Source organism: Cygnus atratus, chromosome 29 (assembly GCF_013377495.2).
Source record: "Cygnus atratus isolate AKBS03 ecotype Queensland, Australia chromosome 29, CAtr_DNAZoo_HiC_assembly, whole genome shotgun sequence".
In the NCBI taxonomy this organism is placed as follows: domain Eukaryota; kingdom Metazoa; phylum Chordata; class Aves; order Anseriformes; family Anatidae; genus Cygnus; species Cygnus atratus.
Window position 1 is genome coordinate 1778232 of NC_066390.1, and position 11869 is coordinate 1790100.

Genomic DNA, 11869 nt, shown 5'->3' on the forward strand with positions numbered 1-11869 from the left:
CTCCTCGTGGCCCCCCCTGGTCTCATGGCCCCTCATGGCCCCCTCATTGCTCCTTGTGGTCCTCTCATGGCCCTTCATGGTTCCTCATGGTCCCCCCATGGCCTCTCATAGTTCCCTCATGGCTCCTTGTGGCACCTCATGGCCCCTCATGGATCCTCAGGGTCCTTCATGGCCCCTCATGGTCCCCTTGTGTCTCCCTCACTGTCCCCTCATGTCTCCCTCATGTCTCCCTCATGGTCACCCCATGGTCCCTCATGGTCCCCTCATGGCCCGGCTGCTCTCCACACAGAGTTATGCTGGCAGCAGGTGCACGCAGCCCCCAGTTACTCAAAGTTGGCTCGCAGCCCCCAGCCTCCCCCTCAGCCCACTGAGTGAGGGCGGAATCAAGGTCTCAGAGCTGTGGCTGGTTGTGTCCTTCAAACATGCCCCGATCTTAATGGCTTGCAGGTCCCTGAGAAGGGCTAGGCCATAAGAATAAAGCTGTGTGCTGAGAGGAAGGCGTGCCCCTGCTAGGTGTTGGGGTCCCCCCGCAGCCTGGGTTTGTTTAAAAACAAAAAATGAGGTTTTCGGCAGCCAAACTAGATAACCTGCATTCTTGAGATACTGGAAAGTTTATGTGTCTTCATTAGCATGACACGAGTGTTCGCTCTGCAGCCACACCGCGGCTCCTCAAGATGTTTATCTGAGCAACGTACTTTGAGGAATAGCTGTAGGTACTTTTCTTCTCTCGTTTCCTTGGTGTTCTCCGTAACATGTAAAGTACCAGATTCCTGAGGTAAAAAATAATGTAATTAGTGCTATAACCCAGCCTCACCACTGCTGCTGTTAATTGGACCAGGAGTTTAACGTGGCCTTTATCATAGCTGCCGCTTGCCTCTACTTTGAGCTGTCCCAAGTTCTCAGCCTTCTCATTCTGTGCTTTTGGACCTGCTCGTAAGTCTTCACCAGATGCCATGGCCATTAAGGCAGGAAGTGATTAGTTAATGTTGGTATTATTTTTACAGTAATCTCAGCATTGACACGTGAAATTTATTCATCACAGTAAAAAGCCTGAATTATGGCCCAGAAAATACATACACCTTATAAATTACAGACCTCATAGCTTGACTAAACAGCATAGGGATCTGTGTACTGGAGGCTCGGAGGCATGTCCAGGTGGAGCAGATGTGCCACTTATTAGAGCACGTCAGATAAACTTGCATGTGCTGTTATTAAAGGCATGACTTGTACAGGAAATTGCATGTTTATTTAGGTTATGTGAGCAGGATGCTTCAAGCTTCATTCAGTTGCCTAAGCAGAAGTGCCTGCTGCTGTTTCAGACACATGAGACATCTGCACAGGGCTGACACGGGACCACTGGAGGCATGCCCCCCTCCGGACCAGCTTCACCCCTTTTTTGGCTGATGGGAACACCATAGAATATCTCGAATGACCCCAGATGCCAACGTTTAGGCACCCACAGCAAGAGGTTCCCACTTCACCAACGTACAGCCTCATCCGCAGAAATGCTCTAGTGGTTTATTTTGACTAAGGGTTATACAGAAAGTGGTGTTATTTCAATAGACTTTGAGATTTTCAAAGTGAGAAATCGCCACTCTCTATTATTCGTTCTCTATGAATATATACTTAGAAAATGATCATTTTAAGAGCTACATATATATGATGGAGTAATTCTTTGGCAATGTTGTGAATACAAAGCATACTGTGGTAGGATCTGTAAGTTTAATTATCCAATTATCAAGGATATCAAATGATGCATGTCACTACAACAGCTCACACACTGCTGATTAAAATCAGTGACAAATGATGATAAAGACAAACAGTCAAGCTGCACATCAAAGTTTAAAGCCTGACCCTTGGTGCCTGTGCCACATGTGCAGCTTCCTCTCTCCAGCGGTTTCTGGCACTGCTGGTCTCAGCAGAGCCGCATGTGGCAAAGGGATCTGCCTGCGCAGAGCTGCTTGTAGGATTAGTGTGCGTCTAAATGAGGCCACGCTGTAACATGAGGCGCTGCGCACAGCAGCGAGGACGGGCTGAGAGGCAGATGAGTGCAGCAGTTGAAAGATACCACGTTGACTTAATTAACTGTGAGGTTTTCAGGATTTAATTTAGAAGGTTAAAAACATCCTCCTGGGGCAGAGCGATGGCACCTCTAGCCCAATATCCTGTCTCCAGTGGTGGCAACAGGAGATGCTGTTTGGGCAAGCACACGAGCCTGGGTCCTTGCTTTCCTCCACAGCACACTGAATGGGTTAGAGAGGCTAAAGGGTGCGCCCCTGCCCTTTTGGCAGCACTTTATGGATCTGTTGCTCCTGAATTTATGCAGACTCTTTTAAACTTGTTGGTAGCGTCTCCAGTTTTCTGTAACAGCAGGTTCCAGACTTCTGTCAAAAAATACTTTCTTTTTTCAACTGATCTTCCAGTTCCAAGGTGTGCCTCCTCATTCTTTTGTATGGGGATTTGGTGAATACAAAGTCTTTATTCGCTTGTTCTACTGCCTTCAGAACCTTGCAAACCTCAGTGTGATCCTTCTAAGCCTTTTGTCTACACCAAAGAGCGAGTCCGAAAATTTTGGTAGCTTCTTATGAAGGCAGCTGGTCCCTGCCCTCCTCTGGACTCTCTGTAACTCCATCATGTTCTTCTTGAACTGTTGGGACCAGAGCCACTCTTTATGCTCCGGCTATGAGCGCACTGAGGATTTCTGTAATGGCAAAACGAGGGCTTTGCCCTCACCTTGGTATCCTTCTTGAAAACAGCCAACGTTCAGCTGGCTTTTTTGGCTGCTGTTGTGTCCTGAGCCACTGGTTTCAGAGAACTGGCAATGGCAATGCTGGGATCTCCTTCCCGAGCTGCAGCTGAGAGCTCTGAGCTCATTGATTTAGAATGCTTAAAGTGGGTTTTGGTGTTGATTTGGTAAGAGATTGTTGAGAATTGCAGGCAGAAAGGGTGAGGAGTCAATAGGATATGAACAACCTGTTCCGGGAAATAATCTCAGGTGTAATTATTAACATGTTCATGGCATTTGTTGCTTTCCAGGGCCAGCATCGTTTCTAGTGTTACTCTTAGAGGAGCAGAATGCCGTTCTGCTAGCAGATTTATACCAGAGGAGAGTCCAAAGAAATATTTTGTGTCTATTCAGTCCTCCCTTTTTGATATTTCATCTAAGGGTCTATCTCTTGGCGCAGCAGCGCTTCCTGAGGGAGTCTGCATTCTCTGATTTCTCTGATTGTTGGGGCTGCCGAGCTTCCTACAGAAGAGGCCCAGCACCAGCAGAGAGGGTAAGGCAGCTGCTGAAGAAACACTTGGAGCTATGGACAGTGCTTGAACACCCACATGGCTTTTTTTTTTCTCTTTTTTTTTTTTTTTACATCTCCACCCAAGCAGTGAACTTCATGTGACCCCTCCCAACAGCACCAGTGGTTTGTTTAATCAGTGATTAAACTGGAATTTTACTTCGCTTCCAAACATACCCTATCAGTCCTTACATTTCCCTCCCCCCCCCCATTTTTTTTAATAACACCAAGGCAATAGAAAAATGCACCATTAAAGTAGCATGGCGTAACTCTTCTAAGGAGACCTCACATCTCTGTGATGTGGTATTAGATGTGGCGATTGTGGGGCTGAAGAGCAGAAGCTTCAGGCTGTACAGAAAGCCAGAAGATGAGAGCTAATATCTCTTAGATATGTTACAGCACACGTGCCCCCTTGGCTCCTGGAGGCCTTGCCAAGCTCTCATTCAAGCAGACGGTTCAGGGCTCCAGGATCGCTTCTTTCGGCAGCACGTGTGTCACCTCAGCTAAGGAGAAAACAACCCCACACCTAGGTATTAACTCTGCAAGTAAAGTACAATAAAAAAAGAATGCGATGGTATCCTACGAGGTCACTGCAAGTTTTTTTTTCCCTTTTTTAAATTCCATGTTTAATATGTATGTATTTAAAAAATATTTCTTGTTTTCTAACCAGCAGTGAATGCATAGTCGGGTACCCCATAATAATTCCATGAGCTCTTTCCAGAGTGGCAGTAGCCAACCTAGACCCCACGTTGTATAATTACAGGTAGGTTTTGCTTTGCCCCGGCATCTGTGTATTCATTTGTGTTTCGTCTCGCATGCAGCTTAATTGCCCAGGTATTGGGTGTTGTGGGATCCTTCCCCAGCTCTTGCCTGTCGGTTTGGATGTCCTGAGTAGTTCTGCAGCAGCAGTAAACTTTGCCACCTTGCTGCTTACCTCTTTTCCAGCTCCCCGGTGAGTGTTGTACAATTCAGGTCTCAGCACAGATGCACGCTTTGTTCTCGCTCTACACGTTGGAGGCTTATAAAGCAAAAGCTGCTTTACTTCACAGTGAAAGAATCCAACCTGCCTTCAGCACGGCAGCGCCGCTCCATAGCAGAACCCCCAGGACAGCCCAATCTCTTCCCCCAGCGTGTCCCAAGGCCTTTTTTGTCTGCAGGTAACTTTAACCACGCAACTGCTTACTGTGAGCGCTTTCATTCTCAGACCCTCACAGTTGCTTCTTTCTCTTCAGTTACAGAATTCATTCTCACTTCTCACTTCTGGGGACTGAGAAAGACACTGGATCTGTGTGATGAACAGTCATGGATTTCTTCCCTTTTGTACACCTTTCAGATTATTGCAAAGACAATGGAAGGGACAAATAGATTCCCTGCGGGTGGGATATTCTCTGGGGGACACAGCCAGAACTGCCGAGCTGTTCTTGGAGCCCCCTTCCCTGGCAGCTCGTGGCTGTCCTTGGCATCCGTGCTTGAAGCTCAGGCCTTTGGAGCTTGCAAATGCGGGCTCCTATCCGAGGGGCTCTGCTAAGCAGTTCTCTAACAAGCGTGTATTTCATAGTCAGTAATCTATTGATTTGTTTTTGAATCTTCCTAATTAACACTCATTAGGTGATTCTTGCATTACTAGAAGCTCAGGAAGAATCATCCCCATTTTACAATGGGCTAAGTGAGGAACAGGAAGCTGAAATGGCCGTTGAGTAACCAGTACCAGAGCTGGGATTAAAGTTCTAGGGTTTTAGCCCTACCTGTTAGGTGCTATATGTTTGTTGTGTTTTTTTTTTGTTTGTTTGTTTGTTTTGTTTTGTTTTTTTCAAACCAAGACAGGTATGCAAATAAGTAAATGCCCTTGGGAAGAAGAATTAGAGATGGAGAAAGAGGCAGTAAAGGAAAGGTGAAATCTGACTGTGCATCACCCCAGCTCTGCTGATGCACGTTCTTCCAAAGAGCCCATCCTTGCCTTCCCCTTGACCTCTTTCCCCTTTCTAGTTACTGGTTACTGCGCTGAGGGATTAATCTGCAGGAGAGCATTACCAAGCTAGGGCAGGCTGTGAGCCCTCTCTGCAGGGTCAAATACTGCTGGAGAGCGAGAAAGCAGGGTGGCAGGTGGCTCCAGAATGTTCTTAGACAAGATCATTGCTAATGTTATTCCCCAAACAACTAACAAGAGTATGTATTCATGGTGTTGGTCCATCTTCCTGACTTGGTGTGCACGGCGAAGTGCAGGCCTGCAGAGATAAACTGATTTTATCCATCTCCTTCCTGGAGCGTATCAGGCTTGTGAGGCCCTTTGGACTTGATTTGAAAGGCACAATTGCTGACCTGGTCACAGAGGTACTGTCACCAGCCCAGCTCCTGGCAAAGCAGAACATCTCCTGATAGAGAAGCCGATGAGTCTCGAATGCCTTTTGCTAAAGAGGGGATTTTTGGTGGAGTTAAACATTAACATTCTTCACAGCTCCCATCTGTTCAAGGTTCAGGAGGGAAGCCGTGCTGAGTCAGCCTGGCAGCTGTATTTCCTGCTCCAGCTCTCTCCTGCCGCATGATTCACTCCCTCCTCCTCTGCCAGGAAGTCTTAGTCCTGGCTGAAGCAGTAAGAAGGCAGAAGGACACTCCAGCTATCTCGCACCGGGTTATTGGAGGTGAGCTCCTGATAACTTGATACCCTGGTGTGTTTCCTGGCTGTCCTGCAAGTAATTTTGGAGCAGCAAGGAGGGAAAGTCTTAGGTACCAAAAGAGTTGCCTAAGCTACAGAAGAATTTCCTTCAGCTCTTAGCAGCCCTGTGCTCCTGCCACACAGCACAGCACTTTTCCTTCCAGGCAGCGCTGGACAATGGGCTGTGAATACACACCACGGCATATTGTCCAGCCGTTCCCTGTGTATATTGCTTTTACACGGGCACTTTAAATAAAAAGGTAAATCCTTTTAACCGTGACAGCTTCAAGAGGGTGGCCCATTAGCAGGGAAGGAGGGTGGGCAGATGAGAGGAGCTGTTTTGTTTAATATTATTGCCACAGTCTATACACTCCAGCACTGCCAAGTCTTTGGGCGTAGCCAGTCTGACAAGGGAAATTGATTGTTCAGTGCTGTTGCCTGGCTGCCTCTTAGAGCTGCAGCCCTGTGCTGTTTGCCTTGCGCTGAAGTGTGTTGGAATAAGACCTAGCAGTTGCTGCTGCTCATCGGCTCGGAGGCTGCCTGAGGCACCTATCCCACGCCGGTGGGACTCGGTTCTGCCTGGAAAGCCAACCCATTTACTTCAGCATCGATGGAAGTTTGTGCAAATGCAACTGCACAATCTCTGCTGAGCTCAGACCCAGAAACAGAGCCAAGAGTCTCGCTGGCTTTGGATAAAACTTCTCTGTGGTTACATGGGATCATGTGATGGCGCAGCTGATCTTTCCAGCATTCAGTGTTCTTGCTTTAGGCCTCTTCTGCAGCACAATAACGCATTTTAGAGTTCAAAACATCACCCCCTTGCTAGAGTCCTCAATTATTGATACCACAGTGATCTTTCAGGAGTTCTTGAGGAAACCCCTCTGCCTCTGTGTTCCTGATTGCCCCAGGTTCCTGCCCAGGGTGCCAGCCCATCCACAAAGCCTTCAGCATCCTCAGCTGAGAGATTTCTAAATAGACACGGCTCCTCCCTCCAGCACAAAGGCACTCTCTTTCCTACTTGGGGCAGCATGCCACATCTGTCTGTTCCCCAAGTGCTTTGGTTCTCAGAGTCGAGTGAATTAAGAGGGAAATCAGGTCTAAGCTGGACTCTGAGCCCCTTCGAGACGTGTCGACAGAGAAATGTATGCCTTGAAACAACTTGAAAAGAACTCTAGGGAGGGAGGCGAGCAGGAAAAAAGTGTCAGTTGTGAGCGGCCGCCCTCTCCCGAGATCTCTCCTCCTGCAAAAAGCACGGCCCTGGCTCTTCTGTGACCCCTTTCTTCCTGCAGGGTAATGAAAGTCAACACGCTGTAATGGCAGGCAGAAAGTCAGCTGCTCTGCCACAGGGTTAGTCCTCCGGATAGATGAAAGGAAAGTGGTTTGGTGTCCAAATGAATGTCACAGCTTTCAAGAAGAATTAAAACCAGATGTTTCCAACAGGGCTTGCTGAGACCAGCCTTTTCTGACACACTTACCAAGCCACCAAGGAGCGCTGTGAGTCGGGAACACCCTGCAGTCCCCAAGGCTCTGCTGCAGCTGCTGGAGGCACGCTGGCTGTCCGGAAGGACTGCACCCACAGAGCTGGGGCAGAGACGGTGCCGCCAGCTCAATGTTTATTCACCATTTATCAGTATTTACTCCTCGCTGATAATGGTGATGGTGGCAAGGGTGTAGTAACCAGATCAAATTTAGCACCTTTTGCCTTGGGACAAAGCGCTGGAGCCAAAAGGTGTCGTAGCTGGGCTGGCATCAGCTCTACTTTTGGTTGGTGGCTTGTCGTGGTTAATGGAGCCCAGCACATCATCCCTGTCCCCGGGTCCGACCTCAGATAGGCTGGTGTTCAGCCTAACGGGCAGGTAGAGCTCCTGCTGTACAGGGACCTCACCAGAACCAGGAGGAATACATTTTATTCTTGCCTCGCATACCCAGTGTTTGTATTCAGCTGTGACTGAGGCTAACGACCATTCCAGTGCAGGGTAGAACTGAGGTAAATTCGTAGGAAAAGGGTAACAGAATCCTTGCCTCAGTGCGGCACGGGAGAGAGCAGCATTTCCAACTTTGCTAGGGAGTAACAAAAACCTCAGGACTGCTGGGTGTGCTGCGGTTCCAGCTCACACCCAGAGGTAATTAATCTTTTTGCCAGCACAGCCGCTCCAGGCTTCTGCATACAATAGGTATTGCTCCTTCGCGTTCATCAGTCTGCCTGGTGGTTATAACATTCAACTTCTGGCCTCTTAAGGACAAATTCCTGATGTTGTGCCCTCAGCGCTACTTCGAGGTGGAGTTTCCTCTTGTGAAATCAGCAGGCGCTGAAAATGGCCTGTTGGCTCTGGTGCATGGGAAAGGCTTTGCTCGCGGTTCTAGAGGGATGTGCCCCAGCCCTCCTCTTGCCCCTGCCGCTCCTGACTGCTGGCATGCTGACTGCTCTGGAGGAGCAGGCAAGGTGCACTTGAGATGCCACGTGCCACCAGATCACTCTCTTCAGGAGGGGAGCAAATAATACATTCAGAAGGCGCACTCAAAGCAAGCAAAAATAGAGCAGAGGAAAGCTAGGTAGCAGGAAATCCCAGTTTTTACTGGCATCTACTCACAATCAGATAATTTGACCAATAACAAAACATAAATCCCTCTCTCGTCCAACTCTACAAAGCTGAGCAAATGACTGCCATAAAAAAGGAGCTTTCTTCCATGCCCTTCATTTGTGCTCACAGTACAACATCTCATTTCAGTGTGTGCATCGATTCATTCTGCTCTGCAACATCACGGACAGAAGGCACAATTGTTTCTGCTATGATTCCAAAATCAACTGTCAAGAGAGGGCCTTTGGGAGAAGAGTGGTGAGCCAGACAGCAGGCTCTCTGACAGCTCTGGACAGAGTTCAAGGAAAATTGTTGGCCTTGCCATCCTCCTGTAAGTTAACAGAAGATGTTGACTAACAGGAAAGAAACTTGACCGTGGTGTAAACACAAAATTGTTTCTATTTGCCTTTCAAATAGGTATTAAAGGTTATCTGATTATAGCTTGTTCTGTTTCTTGAATTGTCACATCTGGATTGCTCCCTTGGAAGACAATTATTGTGACAAAATGAATTATTTACTAGCTCTATAGAAAGGGCCTGTTTTTTCTACCCCATCTGCAGGTTTTAAGTGTGTAAAAACTCTGCCAAAACTGGAAGTATCTTGACTGATGTCTGTAGCACCAAGGATTTTCCTCACTGGGCATGTCAATTAATTAATGAGATCTTGCAGTAGCAGGGCAGACCTAGGGCTTGGGTTCAGCAGTCCTGAGCTCCTGTGGGATGTGCAGGTATTCAGCAGGTCTGAAAACAAGCCTAACTATTTCCTGCTACGATTTCTCTATTGCTTTGATATCACAAGGTAAAGCAATGGATACGCTAAAAATTAGTGGACAGATTCTGGAGATAAAGAGGCCTGTAAAACAGGGATAATACTCAACTGCTTCACAGGGGGGCATAAGGATTAATGAATTAATGTTTGCAAAGTGCTTTGAAGATGAAAAGTGCTAAGTCTGATTACATCTGGTGGGTGAAGCGGATAAGAATGAAGAAGAGGTTATCAATTCCATCCTGTAACTACCAGGAACAAGGACTGGCCAAATGTCATAATAAATAACAATCTGAAGATGGTTTGCTCTCATGCTGTCCCCGGTGGTTTGCAGTCACACAGCCCCAGCAGAAGATAGGTTTCCACAATAGATTCTGCAGTCTGTAAATGGTCACTTTTTGTTTATTCTGCTTAAAGTTATTTATTTCTTCGACCTTATTTTGCTTTTCTTTCATTCTTAGTTGTGAGTCTTGGACGTGCTGGTCAGTGAAATACCTGTGGAATCTGCCAGCTGGACCATCAATTTATAGTACAGCTTGTGCTACCCTTCTAATCTCTTCAATGGACCGTGATTACTTCACTGGCTCTAACCTAAACACCCCCCATTTGCTAGACCGTAATTGCAGGTAATAGTGTTAAGTGGGGTCGGGGCTGCCTTGCAGGGTGCGCGGCGCAGCAGCCCATAGCAGCGCTGTACTGACGAGGATCTCGAGTCTTGAGTGCTGAAAACCGTACCCTTCACCCAAACCAAGTCCACTGCAGAATGTATTAATTTCTTAACAGAATATTTCTTGATCACCTAAAATCCCCATACAATCCCTGCTCCCTTAAATTTGCTGTAATAAGTTTTGTGGAGTCTTTCCCTGCTGCTCTAAAGCAAAATGGTTTCAAAGTGTTTTTTTCCTGGGAGGTATCCCCTCTGTGCCGTTGCCCTGTGCTGCTGCTCCACTGGGTGTGTGCTACACCGATGAGCTGAGGCACATGCAGGTGTGATATCTTGTGTTCGGTGCTTTCAGTAGGTGAGATTTGGCCCTTTCTCTGTCAATCGAATGCTCTAAACACGAATATGATGCTGCTGCAATGTGAATATTAAATGTGCAGTGCACGGAATAAAAGATGCAAGCTCCCATGGGCTCAGCCGTGTCCTTCCCATGTAGACGAACTGATATCGTGGCCTAGGTTTACAAAGACACTGGAAGTGGATTTATGCCATTTCTATATTGGCGCTGTCTGGAGGAAATCCTGTGTCCTGTGACGTTTTTCACTGGAGCCAAGGCCTCCCTCCTCTTCCCAGCATCTTCCCTGCCCCGTTCCCAGGGGTGGAAGCCCTGGCAGCCGCCCTGGCCCCTTCCCCATCTGGGGCTGCGTTCCAGGGACACGGCAGATGGGCGGCCCGCGAACAAGCTGGCGAGGAGCAATCCTGCTGCTGTGACCTTGCATGAATTTTCTCCTTGGGAGTCTCCTGCATCCTTAACACCTGCTCAGCTGCCCCGGGTGAATGCTGCAGATCACCCATGGGTGCAGACACGGCAAGAAACGGGCAGGAGGTTTTGGTCTGAAGAAGAGGAGGCTCAGGGGCGACCTTATCGCTCTCTATAGATACCTTAAAGGAGGCTGTAGCGAGGTGGGGGTTGGTCTATTCTCCCATGTGCCTGGTGACAGGACGAGGGGGAATGGGCTAAAGTTGCGCCAGGGGAGGTTTAGGTTGGATATTAGGAAGAACTTCTTTACTGAAAGGGTTGTTAGGCATTGGAATGGGCTGCCCAGGGAAGTGGTTCAGTCACCATCCCTGGAGGTCTTTAAAAGACATTTAGATGCAGAGCTTAGTGATATGGTTTAGTGGAGGACTTGTTAGTGTTAGGTCAGAGTGACTCGGTCATCTTGGAGGTCTCTTCCAACCTAGGCGATTCTGGGATTCTGTGACTGTTTGCTCCAAGTCCCTGAGAGGAAGTTGTGGGGAGCTGGGGGGTGGCCTCTTCTCGCAGATAATTAATGACAGGACAAGAAGGCACGGCCTCAAGTTGTGCCAGGGCAGGTTTAGGTTGGAAATGAGGAGAAATTTCTTCTCAGAGTGGTGAGGCGTTGGGACGGGCTGCCCGGGGAGGTGGTGGAGTCAGCGTCCCTGGGGGTGTTCAAGGAGAGGTTGGACGTGGTGCTTGGGGACATGGTTCTGTGGTGCTTGGGGACACGGTTCGGTGGTGCTGGTGGCAGGGGGCGGCTGGCCAGGATGAATTCGCCTTTCCAACCCCGACGACTCCCTCAGGAACCCCAACGGCTCTGGCTGAGTTGCAGGGGGACCCTCGCCGGCTTCGTGCTGTTCAACACCGCCACCTGCCGGGGGGAGACAACGGCAGGAAAATGGGGGCCAAACCGGGGGGCGAGGGGGCTGAGAAGCACAACGCCGAGACCCTAACTCAGCCGGGACAAGAATTTGGGGCCGTTTATTTCACCCCCCAGCCCTCTCCCCTGACAGCGCCCCCATTTTGTCCCCCTCCCGCCCAGCGCCCCGGCGCATCCCACTCCGCCCCGCGCGGGGGGAGGCAGCGGAGTTGGCTCCCCCTGGCGGCCCGCTTGGTTCC

At 48.8% G+C, this 11869-nt stretch overlaps 1 long non-coding RNA gene across 1 annotated transcript; it reads left to right on the forward strand.

The window, feature by feature from the left end:
• The first annotated feature begins 5753 nt into the window (after nucleotides 1-5753).
• LOC118260211 (uncharacterized) lies at nucleotides 5754-10417 on the forward strand. Its single transcript, XR_004782197.2, has 3 exons — nucleotides 5754-5932; nucleotides 8676-8856; nucleotides 9752-10417. It is a non-coding gene; the product is annotated as an uncharacterized LOC118260211 (long non-coding RNA).
• The last annotated feature ends 1452 nt before the right edge of the window (nucleotides 10418-11869 follow it).